The sequence below is a fragment of the Giraffa tippelskirchi genome, chromosome 12 (assembly GCF_054371585.1).
Source record: "Giraffa tippelskirchi isolate mGirTip1 chromosome 12, T2T-mGirTip1v1.2.pri, whole genome shotgun sequence".
NCBI lineage: Eukaryota > Metazoa > Chordata > Mammalia > Artiodactyla > Giraffidae > Giraffa > Giraffa tippelskirchi.
In genome coordinates, this window is record NC_137286.1 from 126,723,659 (window position 1) to 126,740,750 (window position 17,092).

At 34.0% G+C, this 17,092-nt stretch overlaps 2 long non-coding RNA genes across 3 annotated transcripts in view; both read left to right on the plus strand.

The window, feature by feature from the left end:
• The window catches only part of LOC145529437 (uncharacterized), a 198,171-nt gene that overhangs the window by 27,598 nt on the left and 153,481 nt on the right, over positions 1-17,092 (plus strand). The gene's annotated exons all lie outside the window — the stretch shown is intronic.
• LOC145529450 (uncharacterized) lies at positions 1,304-16,159 on the plus strand. Its single transcript, XR_014071242.1, has 2 exons — positions 1,304-1,470; positions 12,869-16,159. It is a non-coding gene; the product is annotated as an uncharacterized LOC145529450 (long non-coding RNA).

Below are 17,092 nucleotides of genomic sequence, written 5' to 3' on the forward strand. Positions count from 1 at the left end.
TTCTTCCACAAAGCACTTTGTATTGTAATACATGTCCTTGGAGAAACTATATGTTTAATACTTAGTCTATTTAATATTTTAACTCTGAGCTGTTGTTCACTGAGGCAGAAATTTGGACACTGAAGTCATACAGCTAAATCCTATTAGAAGGCTAAGAATCTACTTAAAATTTCAGAATGTTGATTTGGGCCATTTGCAGTGAATTGCAATGAAGCAGAAAATACATTTTAGAGTTTGCTGTATTAGAGTTAATGGAACAATGTTGCTCAAGAACAGAGATAATTTAAATGTTTCTTTTGTTTCATATGCAAGCTCCCTGTATGGTTCAGAGTAACTTTTATTGTACAATGCTTATCTCTGAGATTTTAATGTGACTATGACATTTTATTAGCTTCAAATGCCTATTCCTTGTATTTATTTTATACAACTCCCACCATTTCTATGAAACTAGATTTCCTTTTTGTTGTTGTTTTCCTGACTTCCACCTGCAAGACAGATCTTGACCTCTCACTAATGTGTCACTGCTCTGTTGAGATAGCTGTCACATATTTGTAGCTGTGCTCTGAATGCTTTGTTTATTCAATATCTCTGCCTCACTGTTTTCCATGTTTTTGATGACATTATCTCAGCTTAATCCATTGGCAATGTGAATCAAATTAGTTCCATAGATGTGTGAAAGGAGAAGTAAAGGGAAAAGACGATAATCAAAAAATGAGAGAGGTTTGGAGTTTTATTGGTTGTGGAGTTCCAAAGTAAAAATTTGGGAATTCTTTCAGAATGGGTTAGATGGGATTTTTACATACCAATAATAGTGCCATTTAGCTTTGTCATACATCCAGGTCAACGGTAGTGCTATTTACCTGAAACAAACATACTGCCAGATATTTGTCCAGCAAAGACAGATTTATTGAGGATCAGCAGATTATTGAATTTGGGGTCTGCAACCACGCTGAGTCAAATGGAAGTTCCCATTGGTGCAAGGAAAGGAGAATGTTTTATATAGAGGAAAAGGAATTTGGGAGGGCCATAGTAAACAGAGAGTCCATGAGTTTTCATTGGCTGAGTCCTTGCCAGGAAAAAGGAGGAGAATTTCTTTCTCTTATTGGGATTGGCTATTGTCAGAAGGCTTGAGACCTACCCCTCTGGTCTCCAAACTCTATTTAGGCTTCTGTTTATTAATGTTTTTATAGCAAAAGAGTTTGCCTATAAATGACAATTTGATTTTGAAGAATTTATAAATAGTAATGCAACTATGGCTTCAATGCCTAAGGTGAAGAATTTATTGTTCTTATATTATAAACAGAAAACCCAGAAAGTATCCATAATGCATTCTAAGACACTTCCTAAAATGGGCGTTTGTAGTTTGTCTTCAAGTTTTTACATCATCCAATCAATACGTTTTTATGGAACTCACCTCATGATGACTTACGTGGAGAATCTTACTGCATCTTCAGTCTACTCTGTCACCAGGTACATCTCACATTCCTATGAAATAAGCTAAGCTTTGTTTATCCAGTGTGTTTATAATATGTGTATATTGTGTATGTGCTAAATGCAGTGAGTTTTCAAAGTTAACAAAAAAAGCCTCTAGTCTCAAAGATTCTATAATTTAGTGGAAAGTTTTGATAGAATTTACTCAATAGATTTTGTTTCTACGTTACTTGATTGTGCTTCTCAAAAATACCTATATATTTATTATAGTCTGTGTTCCTTTATTTTAACTTTCAATTTTCCAAACTCTTTTCTCTCTTTACGTATAAACTGAAACTAGGTACTTTGCTCCGCCTACCTCTAACAATAACATGATTTATTCTCTAGCTATCCTTATAAATGTCATTTTGCTCTCTTCATCAACATGATTCGTGACTCTACTATTCTGTAAATTCTTGTCCAGGTAGATAAAAATTTCTGACTTTATTACTCATTTCAGAAACTTCTCCAAGCCTCATTTAAATAAGCATCAAGATGTTCAACTTTTCTATCTATAGTATCACATGATTAACTCCAAGATTGCTCAAACCTTATCAAGTTGTGTAAGTATTTTTTGAAAGCCATGATTTAACAATCTTGGAGGCCCACAGAGACCCAATCAAGTTCTTTATCCTTGTTAAAACCCAAGAACTTTAACACAGAAACTGTACTTCTCTTGGCCTTCTGGCTTGAGTGCCTCTTGAAACATTGTGATGACAGTTAATTGATTTTGTTGGTTCCAAGTTTCATTTTTTATAGTAAATCTCAAATATTAAATGAATTTTGTATCCTTGGGTTAAAATAACAAACATATCTACATTAAAAGGAATTAAGTGAAACAAACAAACAAAAAAAACTTTTAAAATTCCTTTGATTATCAGATCAGATGTGAAAACCCCTTTGTGTCAGGACACTCTTATTGTTTCTCTCTGTCTTTGTCTTTTTTATTATTTGTTATAAGAGGAAAGTATACCTAAGAAAAAAGACAGACAAACTCCAATAAGCCCACTCTTCAAGCCAAATATGATGAATGAAAAATCTTATACCAGCATTCCTCAGTTAAGGTATCTCAGGTCACTTAGCAAAAATTTATAGACTGTCAGTAGTCATGTTTTTTTTTGTCTGTAAATATTTAAATCTAAGAGAGATCTCTATTTAGCAATGCTCTCTTTCTGACACAAAGTGAAAATTATTTGGGCAAACAGTTGAAAATACCAAGAAGTGTCTCAAAACAACCATTGCTGCTGCTGCTGCTGCTAAGTCGCTTCAGTCGTGTCCGACTCTGTGCGACCCCATAGACGGCAGCCCACCAGGCTCCGCCGTCCCTGGGATTCTCCAGGCAAGAATACTGGAGTGGGTTGCCATTTCCTTCTCCAGTGCATGAAAGGGAAAAATGAAAGTGAAGTCGCTCAGTCATGTCCGACCCTTAGCGACCCCATGGGCTGCAGCCTACCAGGCTCCTCTGTCCATGGGATTTTCCAGGCAAGAGGACTGGAGTGGGGTGCCATTGCCTTCTCCAAAACAACCATTAGTAACAGTTTAAATGCATCTATTTCAGTCTAAATTTTAGTCTTCTTCATCTATATTCAGTCTAAATTTTAGTCTTCATCCTTTCCAGAACCAGTTGTTAATTTATAAATGTATTTATATTTTAACCCAGTGGATATCTATTATTTAAATGGCATAATCTCACTATTGACAGTTTAAAATTATAATTGCCAACTGGAGAAACTTGATAGAGACAAATTTTATTTTCTGAAGAGTATCTTAGAATTGAAAAGGAGCAACAACATTTCAAATATTAAATATAAATGTTTAATTTTTCAGAGAATAGTCTGCATTATTTGAAATGAAAGTTAAATTTTTTAAATTAAATTTGCAAAGTTGTAAAACCCTTACCAGAAAATAAGTCTAGAATATTTTCATCAGCCTTCCAAAAACTTTATATACTGTAGCTCCTGTTTCTTTTCCCCCTGGCTCCACCGCACCACTGACTTTTCCAGCCCTTAGGCAAACAATAATCTCCTTTCTATCTCAATAGAGTTGAATATTTTGGACATTTCGTTAAAATTGAATCATGTAGTGTGTAATCTTTTGTTACTATTTGCTCTCACATTGCATGTTTTCAAGATTCATTTATGTTGAAGCATGTATCAGAAATTCATTTCTTCTTGCTGAGTAATTTCATTGTATGGGTAACCTTGGTGTGTTTATTCAATCAACAGTTTGGTGTTGCTTTCACTTTTAGTATATTAATACAATGAATATTTGTATGCAATTATTTGTATAGACATATGCTTTAATATCTCTTTAGTTTATGCTTAAAAGAGTGAATTTTTTAGGTCATGTGGTAACACTATCTTTACCGTTTTGAGAAACTAAAGAACTATTTTTCAAAGAAGTTGAAGCATTTTGTATCTTCAACAATAGTGCAGGAGCATTCCTGTTTCTGCACACTTTCAATAGCACTTGTATTGTCTGTCTTTTTATTGCATGTGTATATGCTCATATCCATCTAAGTATATGTGAAATGTCATTTCATTGTTGCAAATCTGCATTCTCTTAATGTAATAATCATGAACAACTTTTATTTTTTTGTCTTTGTCCTATGTATATGACTTATTTGCCAAACTATTCAAGCCATTTGCCATTTTTTAATGGGGTTATATATATTTTGTATTATTGAATTGTAAGAGTTCCTTATAAGGAACCTCTTAAGGGAGCTATTTTAGGATCTGTCTGTCTTCTTTATAGTTCTGTACTCAAAAATAGAACCATATATTTTACAATTGCAGGTCTGCTTTCACCAGTGTTCCTTTGGATCACAATAGCTATGTCTATTTGCTTCTTCCTAAAGAAATCATCAATCTATATGGTCCAGGTGGTCTCTTGAGGTTCTCTTAAATTCACAAGTTTTCAAATGGGATCACCAGTACCTTAAATTTCCATATGTTTCTACTCTTATACAGCAGGTGGATGATCTTTGTTATATTCTAATAATGAGGTGAAATCTAAGACTGATTACATCTATCAGCTTAATGTTTTATCACCCATAAGGCATACGATTTTCAAAGAAACTATAATTTTGTCCCAATAAAATGGTTTTCCTATGACAAGATTTATCTTATGATGTTAAACTCCTACACTGTTGAAAGAACATGCACTGATTAAAACTTTCCCAGGCCTGTAACTAAAAGACAATTAAGAGGATTCCAGTGCCTTAATGACAATTGCAGGCAATTAATTACCAAATGATATTAAATTGTCACACCACTGTATAAATTAACTATGTTTTTAGCAACTCCATCTCTTCCCAGAGAACCTCAATACAAATGTGTGCTCAGTTGCTCAATTGTGTACAACTCCTTGATGCCATGTACTGTAGCCTTTCAGTCTCCTCTGTCCATGGAATTTTCCAGGCAGGAATACTGGAGTGGGTTGCCATTTTCTACTTTAGGGGATCTTCCTTTAAAAGTTAAAATTGGTTCTTTAATCATTTTCCTTTCTCCTCACTGTGAACATTAGGTAATAACATCAGAAATATATCCAATGAGCCCAAATTTCATCTTATCCATCTTCCTAGATTATGTATGAGGAGTGGTTAATTATTTTAGTTACAATATGTTGATCTCACTTTCTCCTCACTTCATTGTCCTTTATGATAAAAGTACAAACATGAGTGAACACATTCTTCTGTGTCTTCCCTGCTTACATTCAAGCAGCTGAGTTCTATTAGAGTAAATCATAATGCACGACGAACAGGTACTACTATTAATTCATCACAGGAACATCAAAACGGTAAAAGGGCAAAGAAGGTCACCTGCCATGTCGGTAAGTTGTGGCCATCTAGCCATCAGCCATTGCAGTTGCTTCCTAAGGTGCACCCTGATGGAATTAAGAATGGAGAAATACAGAATAATGGCCCTATATAGTTAAGGTACATATCAAGGTAATAATTTCAATAAGCTCAGACTCTTCCTTCTTCCCGTAAATAGGAAACCACTAAAATCATTAACTTGAGATGACTGAAGCTTTGTTTTTGTTTTGTGACTAGCAGCAGTATTTTGATGTTCAACTAACTATTGTTTTGTTTTGTTTTTTTCCCTAAAATTTCTTCATCTCCTGGCTCCTCCCTTATCTCTTGGGAATAGTCCTGCAGAAGTGAAAAAAAAGACTGACTTCCCAGGCAATAGCCCACAATAAGGCTATAGGGGATTCCCAGATAGTGCAGTGGTAAAGAATCCACCTGCCCATACAGGCGACACAAGAGATGCATGTTCAATCCCTGGGTTGGGAAGATCCCCTGGAGTAGGAAATGGCAACCCATTCCAGTATTCTACATGGACAGAGTAGCCTTGCGGGCTATAGTTCATGGGGTCGCAGAGTCAGACGTGACTGAGCAACTGAGTACAATAAAGCACAATTTCCAACTTTTAGGTTATGTCTTTTCAAATAACTTTAGTGTTTTCAGTTGATAGCCTCCATGAGTTTTTTACTTTTATACTCCACAGTAGAATTGTGAATAACAATAAAATCCCTAACACATCTCTAAGTTGATGAATAAAATTTTCTACAATTATAAAATTGCAAAGATGTAATCTTTTTGAGTACTGCATATTATATTATAAGCATTAAATAACTTTTAATTAAAATTTTAGAGCAGGGCTTCCCTGATAGCTCAGTTGGTAAAGAATTAGCCTGCAATGCAAGAAACCTGGGTTTGATCCCTGAGTTGGGAAGATCCCCTGGTGAAGGAAAAGGCTACCGACTCCAGTATTCTGGCCTGGAGAATTCCATGGACTATATAGTCCATGGGGTCGCAAAGAGTCAGACATGACTGAGCAGCATATTTATTTTGTTCAATATTCAGAAAATGTCCATCATAAGAACTAACTGACAAGGACAGCCTCCATAGTCAAAGAGATTATGTTTGAATCAGACGTATTTTCTGTCAGAAAATAACACTTCATTTTTCAACTCTAATAGAAATTTTAATATGACCCTGAATAATAAGCACATTACTTCTGAACTCTGATTAATAATATAGCTATCCACTAACTAATGCATAGAGTCTTATGTGATTTTCTCATTTTTATGTAATCAATTACTATCCCCTAAATATTTCTTTCTTTATTGTAGTAGACATCTTATTGAGAAGCAAATTGGTGTTTTGTGCGTCATAGAAATCTCCAGAAATGCATTATGTTAACTTTAGTATGAGTATATATTGTGCTTTTTGTTTGTTTTTGTTTTGGTTTGGTTTTTGAAGAAAAAGGATGATCATGAAAGATATGTTGGAAATAAGAATTTAAAAAGCAATACTCAAATTTCTTTTAGAAAAAAATATAGAAAAATTAAATGCTAAAACTTGATTCACTTGAAACTGTCTCTGGCAACTTGTGATCACAGAAGTCTTGGATTTATCATGATATATATGCTTTGAAGATTACAGCAATCCTATGACATTAGTTAGTAGTTTTGTTGATCCACCAAGAATAATTTTTTTGACGTTTTACTATCCTTAAATCTCTGCTTCCAGTGGTGACTCTATTCTATGTAAAGTCTGTTAATTTCTTTTTGATACATTTATTTTTAATATAACATGTTCAGTGTAATATTTTTCTTGGCTAGAAATTGTATTCTTTTAAAATTATCTTTGATTATTTCTTCTCTTACTTGTTATACATTATTTACAATTCAACATCTAGAATAAATCTTTATTTCCATATTTATAGATTTTGAGAATAATTTCACCAGTATAAAAATAAAAATACTATTTTATTTTATACCTTTCAAAATGCCTAGGAGAATGTTGTCTTCCTCTCAGGAAGTTATACCAAGAAATCGTTGCACTGTTTTGTTTCATGGAAAGGAAAAGAAATAAAAAATGAGATACAAGATATTAAGTCACATATTTAACCATGTTTTCAGTGAGGGTGAAACTAAGTGCACACAGATCAGATGCCTCTGTCTGCTGTAGCACAGTCAAGATGTTCATCCTTTAATAAAAGAGGAGTTTTCATAGTACATTTTCCAAACTTACTTAGTGGCATTAAGAACGAATGAAATTTATTGGCTAGAGTTGAAATTTTATTGACCTGCTAAATTGAATTGATGAATTAGGAAATCCTAAGATACTTAATAGAGTACATTAAATTTTTTGAAATGTTCATATTTGCAAAAGACCAACTTTAGTACTCTAGTGATCAATTATAGACATACAGGGATATTAGTAAAGCCAAGCTTAGGATCATCTTAATTACTTCTAGGGAAATATGTAATAAAATGTATACCTGTATTTTTTTAAATTTTATCATCCTACTTCATTACATATAACTTACCCAGCACCAAATCAGTATACCTTTACTGTTAAAATCCAAACACTGCAATTGAGAATGCATAAATTTAGATATGGCATCAACGGAGTGTGATAGAGACCAAATATAAGAGAAATTTTTTTAAAGAAAAATAAATTCTCTGACACATAAAAAGTGTGAGCAGCTTCATGAAATCATCTGGAATCCAGCTCCCTCTGTATGTGACTTCACCGTCTCTATGGAATGTCTCTTACTTAACCTAGTACAAGATGGCTGACCACCTGGTTTTTATAGCACCAGCAGGAAGGCAAAAAAGAGAAGTTAAAAGGCAGAATCCTACCTGCTAAAGAAACAACCAGGAAATTGCACACATTAATTTCACTTACATCTCTTGCCAGAATATAGACACAGGTTACAACAGAAAGACAAGAGGCATATATTGTGTATTTTGCATAGCTTATGTACCTAATAAATGCGGTACTATGGAAAAAGGGAAAAACAGATTTGGGGATAAGACTAGCAGATTCTACAATTTGGAGGATAGAAGGTTAGCTCTAGCTGACAAACCTAACATGTCAGAAAAGCCATATTTTGAATATTTCTAAGTATATTTTCATATATTTATTTATATACTTTAATCTTTCAAAAGAATCAGTGTTTTTTAGTAAATGTTTTCTGAACATATTCTACAATAAATATTCAGAAGCAAGAATGCTTTAAACTCATTGAAAACTTTCTGATGGATATCTGTTTTATTTTCTTTAAATGCAGATAAAAGTCTAATCAAAACTCTAGATTGGATTTGCAATGTTATGTAATAAATTAAATGAAATCAATGTATTATTTTCCTCTTATTGAACAAATAATTAAATGATTATTTGTACTCTAAAAAACTTGTATGTACTCTAAAAATCTATTACATATTTATTAAGTGTCACAATGTGTCATGTATATCAATATATATTAGTAAGTAAAGAAAATTGTTGCTTTCACAAAAATTACATACTGTTAGGAGGTCCTTCAATGTAAATATTCATGTTAATAAATGCATCATTACAATTTAGGTTTGTACTATTATGTTATGGAAACTAAACTGTGCATTTAAGTGCATAAGGAAAATCTTCATTAAGATAAGTTTCATAGTTTTTCTTGACAGGCTATTCTTTTATTATTATAATTATTTATGCTGTATCATGTCATCTGCAGTGAGTGACAGTTTTACTTCCTCTCTTCCAATTTGGATGTTTTTATATATTTTTTGTGCCTGATTGCTATGACTTTAACTTCCAATATTATGTTGAAGAGAAGTGGCAAGTGTGGGCATCCTTGTCTTGTTCCTGATTTTAAAGGAATGGTTCAGCTTTTCATGTGTTGATGTTGGTTATGGATTTGTCATAAATGACCTTTATTATGTGGAGATATGTTTCCTCTATACCAACTTTGATTAGAGTTTTTAACATGAATGAATGCTGATATTTGCCAAATGCTTTTTGTGCATCTATTGAGATGATAATATGATTTTCATCCTTCTTTTTGTTGATGTGGTGTATCACACTGTTTAATTTGTGAATATTGGGCTATTCTTGGATCCCTAGAATAAACCACACTTGATCATGGTGTATGAAACCTTTTTATATATTGTTGAATTTGGCTTGCTAACTTTTGATGAGGGCTTTTGCATTTCTATTCATAAAGGCTATTCTTTGAAAGTGATTTTTAATCTTAGATTTAAAGATAGAGAAATAGAAAAAAAACTATTACTTAAGAACCTAAATTTACTGTACTGGCAAGAAGTGTTAGGTCAGAACTCTTCAACCTGACTCCAGAGACTCCTTCTCATTTCCAAGTGGTCAGAACATTGCAGTGGGGATGCCTCCCAGTCACTCTTGTCTCTATTCTCCACCCACAAATGTGTGCTTGAGGTCATCCTTTGTAGAATTGCATTGCACACTGGGTTGCCACCCTATTGAATGGCAGAAGATGTCTTTTTTTTCCCTTGTAACTTTTATTTCATATTGGAGTTGTGTGTATGTGTGTATTCTCAGTCATGTCTGACTCTCTCGTGACCCCATGGACTGTAGCCTTCCAGGCTCCTCTGTCCATGGGATTACCCAGGCAAGACTACTGGAGTGGGCTGCCATTTACTCCTCCATGGGATCTTCTTGATCTAGAAATCAAAACTACGTCCCTTGCATCTCCTGCACTGGTTGATGGATTCTTGACCACTGGGCCACCTAGGAAGCCCAGTTGATTAACAATGCTGTGTTAGTGATACATGTATAACAAAGTAATTCAGTTATATATGTATCTATTATTTGTCAAATTCTTTTCCCATTTATGTTATTACAGAATCTTGAGCAACTTTCCCTTACAATAGGTCCTTATTGGTTATCAATTTTAAATATAACAATGTTTATATGTAAATTCCAAACTCCCAGTCTATCCCTCCCTCTTCCACCTTTCTCTTCTGATAACCATAAGCTTGTTCTTTAAGTTTGTGTGTCTGTTTCTGTTTTGTAAAAAAGTTTATTTGTATCTATTTTTTTAGATTCCACATATAAGTGATACATATAATATTTGCTTTTCTCTATCTGACTTAATGTTTCTGTAGATCATATTGTGATTATAAGTTGCCCAAAATTAAGTTGTAAACCAGAGTAAAACTTTGTGAAGAAGCATAATATTTAATGACTAGCAATATTTTTGTGATTATTAACTTTAAACAACAACAGTATGATTGCTAAAATGTACAGCAATGTTTTCTGGACAGCTAATAAAATCCTGCATATAATTAATATTATTAAACTATTCAAAAGATGTTTTATATGTTATATAAAATGTGTTCTACTTTTTACACTCTTAATTTTGCTATCCTAGTGATAATTTATGTCTTTGTATATGTAATGTATGTTAAATGTATATCTATTTATCTATCTAAATATGTATATATCTAAATTTATATATGTAATGTATAGGTAAAATAGTATATATTTCATCAACTCAGAGTACTGAAAGATCAGAAGAAGTCATGTTGAGTACATTTTTTTTTTTAAAGGTTAAAACAGTACAAAAGATGAACAATTCAAATTGTCTTATAAGTCTTTTTATGCTTTTTTCTGAAAATAATCCAAAATGATTAATTTGATTCAGTGTAGTTAGTATTCTCCCACACTTATTTTTCATGTTATATAGGAAACCTTTTATGCTTAATATACCTAATTATCTAGGCAGTCATTCAACTTGGCAGCAAAAATTTGTATTGGGATTTATAAAAAAAAAAATCCTGAAGAATGGAACTTGAAAAAAAAAAAAGAATGGAGCTTGAGTTGATATGGAGAAAGGTAAGGATGTGATTTTTTGGACTGCCTGTTATATCCATTAACATGAGATTTCCCGTATCTTTCAAAACTTTGATTTTCTTAAACCAACTATAGAGAATTGGCAGTTTATATCAAGAGCTAAAAGGCACTTCAGATTAGGAAGTAAATACATAAAGGTCATAAAGATTTTTCAAACAATGATTCAAAGAGAATTCAATGTGAAGAAATTTTTTTCTTCCTTTCCTCAGAACTGACAGCTATTTTTCATGAAATTGGAAGTATGTAGTAGATAATAAATAAATAAAACAGGAAAATGTTATTTTCTCCAGTTATGCCTGACTGGCAGTTGGTTGGTAAAAATGAATAATTACTTTGAAGTCAATGTGAAGCTTGTATTGACATCCTTCCAAGACCCAGATTCTCTACCTAGATAAAAGTTGAATTTCTTTTGGATCCTCTACAAAGTTGTGACAGTTGCACTTATCCATTGTTAATTCATTTAATATAGAATTGCAATAACCAAGATAGCTCAGAATCATGAGAATATAAGGTGATTTTATCTGTTTATTTATTTATGAGAAAATAGAGAAAAAAAGAGACTCTAGTAGCTAGCCAGCTTCCACTGAAACATAGAGTTTGAACAACCAAAAAATTTAAGCTCGTTGTACTTGGGTTAGTTGTTTTGCATGTGGATCAGTTGTAAAGAATTCATCTGCCAATGCAAAATACATAGATTCGATCCCTGGGTTGGAAAGATTCCTTGGAAAAGGAAATGACAACTAACTTCAGTACTCTTGCCTGTGAAATTCCATGGACAGAGGAGCCTGGTGGGCTATAGTCCATGGGGTCACAAAGGAGTTGGACACGACTTAGTCACTAAACAACAACAACATTTGAGTTAGTTACTGAGAATGAATGACATTTAGAAGCTAAATACATCATATTTTAATAGTTATTTTGGATAAAAATATTTATGAATGAAGGAAATAAGTTTGAATAAAATTAAGAGCATAACAGTTAAATAGGAAAATATTAAGTATGTTGTCATTCATGAATATTTTCAAGAAAAAAAGAACAGAGTCACATTTTTAGTCTCAGTCCCATTGTTCTCCCAGCAGTGACTTACCTTCACATAAGTTGACTTTTCCTTCAGTTCCCAAATTGTCCCCACTGCTATAGTTTTGGAGAACTTTCTGTATTCCTTGTGGCTAATCAAGGTCTCTTTGTTAAGAGTGAAGCTGCTTAGCTTTTCCAGCTTCTCCCAAAACAAACGGTATCTGGAATAGTCAAAATAGTTTTGAAAAATACAAATTAGAAGGGGTGGGAAAAAGGAAATTTAAAGTAACTAAAATAGTTAAATAATTAAAAGGAAATTTAATATAACTCAGAACTAAGGGAAACACAATCTTATAGAATGGTACGTTTTGAAATTCTATATTTTAGTCTACAACTCTGGATATCTAAGTTAGTCACGGTTTTCAGACTTTTGGGGAAATAAATTCAGAATTATAGTTTAAATAATCATAACTGATATAGAAAATAAATGAAAACATTTTAAAAGTAACATTCTGCAAAGGTGTATGCACATATGTAGAACTGATACAACTCAGGAGAAAAATACTATTTATATCAAGTGTATCAAGATTTGAGTATTCCCATTTCCACTTAATGCTAGCAAACTGAAATATTTATCTTAATAGTTAAAATTGTTTTTTCCTGAGAAATTGTCTTCATCTCTTTGTGGTCTCTTTCTTTACTTAGGCCTGATTTCAAATTTTCCCAAGTGCCATGCAGAAGCTCATGTGATGGTCATCCAAACATAGGTGAATTGAGGGCATATGTGATCCTTTATAACGTCTGTTTTGTTATGATGCCTAGGGCTGTTGTAGCTTGTGGACTGAGAAATCAGTTAAAATATCCCAACCGGTAGCACCACGTTTTCCATTCTAAACATATTCACGTATGTTAAGTCAACTGAATAGAATAAACGCTCAATCACATAATAAGATAATTTTAAAAAATAAGGTCAATTTTTCCAGAAAGTACTGAGACAAAAAAGTGGTTAAACAAACAATAATTGAAGCATAAGATTGATCCAACAATATTTACTGGCAATGGATATAGGCAAATTTGGGCAAACTAAAACCAATACCACCACCAAAAACCCCACAGACAAATAAACAAACAAACAAAAAATGCAAGCACCGTGATAGATTTTAGCATGTGCATGTGGTTAACCTGAAGTTGCTCAGTCGTGTCCGACTCTTTGCGACCCCATGGACTGTAGCCTACCAGGCTCCTCCATCCATGGAATTTTCCAGGCAAGAGTAATGGAGTGGGTTGCCATTTCCTTCTCTGTGCATGTGGTTACTTATTATCTATAGGTTAAAACAATATCATAGTCAGAAAGTCTTTGTTGTCCATCTCTGGATCCACAAGTAAACAGTAGTGTAATTTAGGTGAGCAATAAGTGCTAAAAAATTTTGTTGAATGAATGAATGAATAAGTGAATGTATTCTTGTTGCTTGCTTTGTCTTTAAATTACATTTAGTATGTACTTAGTTGCTCAATCATATCTGACTCTTTGCGACCCCATGGACTTAGCCTGCCAGGCTCCTCTGTCCATGGGGATTCTTCAGGCAAGAATACTGGAATGGGTCGCCATGGCCTCCTCTGGGCGATCTTCCCAACCCAGGGATCGAACCCAGGTCTCTTGCATTGCAGGCAGATTGTTTACAGCCTGAGTCACCAGGGAAGCCCAATCTACATAATAGGGAGGTTCTCTGTGAAAAACTTTGATCTGTTGCAGCAGTTTTGTGATTCTACAAATTATTGCTAAAGTCAAGGAGATCATTGTGCTCCTCTGTGATTTAGATTTACAAGTAGTAGCTTTCTGAGAAATTGCTGCTGAAAATGCTATTCTAGGGCAAGAAACCATGGTTTGTTTGGCAGAGAGCATTTCTACTCTCTCTATAAACATGAAAAAATATTGAAAAGGTTTACCTGATATGAAGGCTATGAGTAATTTGTGATTAACTTGCTTAAAATTGTTTTTGTTTGCATTTCTATATGAGAATTCCCTAATTAAAAATTGTTACACCAAATCAGATTTCATATAGATGCCCCTTAACTTTTCCTATAAAAATATTTTAAACTAGTTAGTTCTTATTATACAAAGCTTGTGTGGTAGGCAAAATAATGACCTCTTACCTCCAGAATCTCTGGCAATGTTATATTACATGGCAGAGGGGGATTAAGGTTGTGGATGGCATTAAATTGGCTACTCAGCTGATTTTTTTAAATAGGATTATCTTGGATTATCCCAGTGGTCTCAGTATAATCACAAAGGTTCATAAATTTGGAAAGAGGTAAAACAGTCAGAATCAGAGAGAAGGCAGAAAAAATCTCAGAGAAAATGATTTCAGCCTGATCCTGCTGGTATTAGAGATGGAGGAATGGGGTGACAGTCAAAGAATGCAGGTGGCCTGTAGATGCTGAAAAAGACAAGTCAACAAATTCTTCCCTAGAGCCTACTGAAAGAAATACAGTCATACAGACCCTAGAGATGATTTTGTATCAGTGAGACCCATTCTGGATTCGGACATGAGATTTGTAAAAAAATAAATTTGTGTTATTTTAAGCCATTATGTCTGTGGTAATTTGAAATAGTAGAAATAGGAAGCTAATACATAGGTTATTCAATATTAAAATGCTTTATAAATAGTATGGATCTCCTGCATCGTAGGCGGATTCTTTACCATCTGAGCCACTGGGAAAGCCCAAATAATTTTAATAAATGTTAAATTTTAATATGACGCCTTTGAGTTTTATTTCAAAATTTTGTAGAGAAAACTGTGAATTAACATCAATGAATTGTATGCTGATACAGTCAAGAAGATATGGTGAATTTATGCTCTGGTAATAATCCCCTCTGGTTCAACATGTGACATTAACCAAACAAATACAATGGCGTAAAATCCCTAAGACAATTGAGCTATGCTGCTGCTGCTGCTAAGTCGCTTCAGTCGTGTCTGACTCTGTGCGACCCCACAGATGGCAGCCCACCAGGCTCCCCGGTCCCTGGGATTCTCCAGGCAAGAACACTGGAGTGGGTTGCCATTTCCTTCTCCAATGCAAGAAAGTGAAAAGTGAAAGTGAAGTCGCTCAGTCGTGTCCTACTCTTTGCGACCCCATGGACTGCAGCCCAGCAGGCTCCTCGGTCCATGGGATTTTCCAGGCAAAAGAGTACTGGAGTGGGGTGCCATTGCCTTCTCTGCAATTGAGCTACAGCAAAAGGAAAATATTTGGAGATGAGAAAACAATCCACTCTCTTCCTCACTTCCCAAAGGCAGAAATGATATTTTAGGCAAACAGATCAGTGATCTAAGATTGTGCGATATGGCACTGGTTTGCCTCCCATAGCAGAAAAGAGATTGAAGCCAGAATCACTGCTTGAAGCCTGAATCTGCTGGGGACTCAAAAAAAGGCTATATTGTGATAGGAGGCTAAAAATCTGCGGCCACACTCCCCTCTTTTCAAATATAGTCATGCGCCTTGGTGAGCTCTATGCCTAATGAAAAAGAAAGACACAGACACAAGATTTTCAAATCCAAATACTTCAGTTGCACTGAGGATATATCTGCATTTCACCAGTCTCATGTTGGAGTAATGAATCTAAATCACAATTAATTATAAGACCTATTTCTCAATTTGAGGCCTAGACTACTAAATGGAGGTAATGATGACTTCAACAGGAAAATAAAACTTCACACAGGAGGAGACAAACACAATGGTGGAGAGAGAGAGACAAAGACAGAGAATAAAATGAAAATTAAAAGTTCTCTTCAAATAATCCCACAAGCCAGAATTTTAGACCACTTGGGAGAACATAATTCTATGAAAACTATTGAGAAAAGAAAGAATTGAAATAGAAACTGACTTTAAAATATCGATTTTCAAAAATAATCTAAATTACAAATACCTAGGGTGTTCAAAGGAAAAAAAAAATGGAGAAACATCTGACAAATAAAAAAAAAAAATAGAAAAACAAAATAGAAATTATGAATTAAAAGTTTCAGGGTATTTAATGCCCTTGCTCCCTGTTTCCAGGATGTTCTATGAATTTACTGTTTACTGTCCAAGGCTAGCAAATAATGTTTTAGTTTCAGTTGGACAGGCCCATCTATACAGCTACTTGACCTAGGTCCTAGTAACTGCTCCCTTCTTTGCCCTAGTGGAAGCAAAGATGCCCTGTTCTTTCTATGCATAGGGCACTGCAAAATTCCTATATGCACCTTCCAAGTCCTGCCTTTGTAAATATTTTCTTAACTTTTACCTACTCGTTCAGTTTGATTTTGACATCTGTTTCATACTGGGAAAGTTACCAATTGAAGAATTGTATTGAAATGGTTTCAGTAATAGTCCTTTTTTTTTAAAGAGATCTTCTGAGTTCAGTTGCTTGTACAATACTTGGCTGAAGGAATGGCAGAAAATAGATCCTACCTTTAAATGATAAAGGATGCAAGAGTGGTTGAATCCATGATGTCTTCATTTCTGTCTCTGGTCCTGATCCCTGCAAAAACTAGAATGATCCTGAAGGATGAAGTGCACTGCTGTATGTTCAAACAGATAATAAGCTAATTGCAGACCCTGTGTCCAAAGTGGGTTATTTTCTATAGCTGATAAAGTCTGAAGTACATGGTACGTGCCTACTGACTGAGTGAAAAATTTGTGTCTGCCCATATTGCAAATGAGCTTATCTAACCTATCAGGCATCTGTGAGTGTGGCTAATTGGTCACAGGGTCAAGAGATATATAAGACATAGAAAAGCTTACCAAGTTGTTGCTTCACATAAAAATTGGCAAATAATAAAAATAAAAATTATTATAATTAGAGTCTCTTTAAGGAAGTGTTCTATCATATAACTGCTGCTGCACACCATACATTTGTCCTGCTACTATGTATATAGGTGACTAAACATTAGA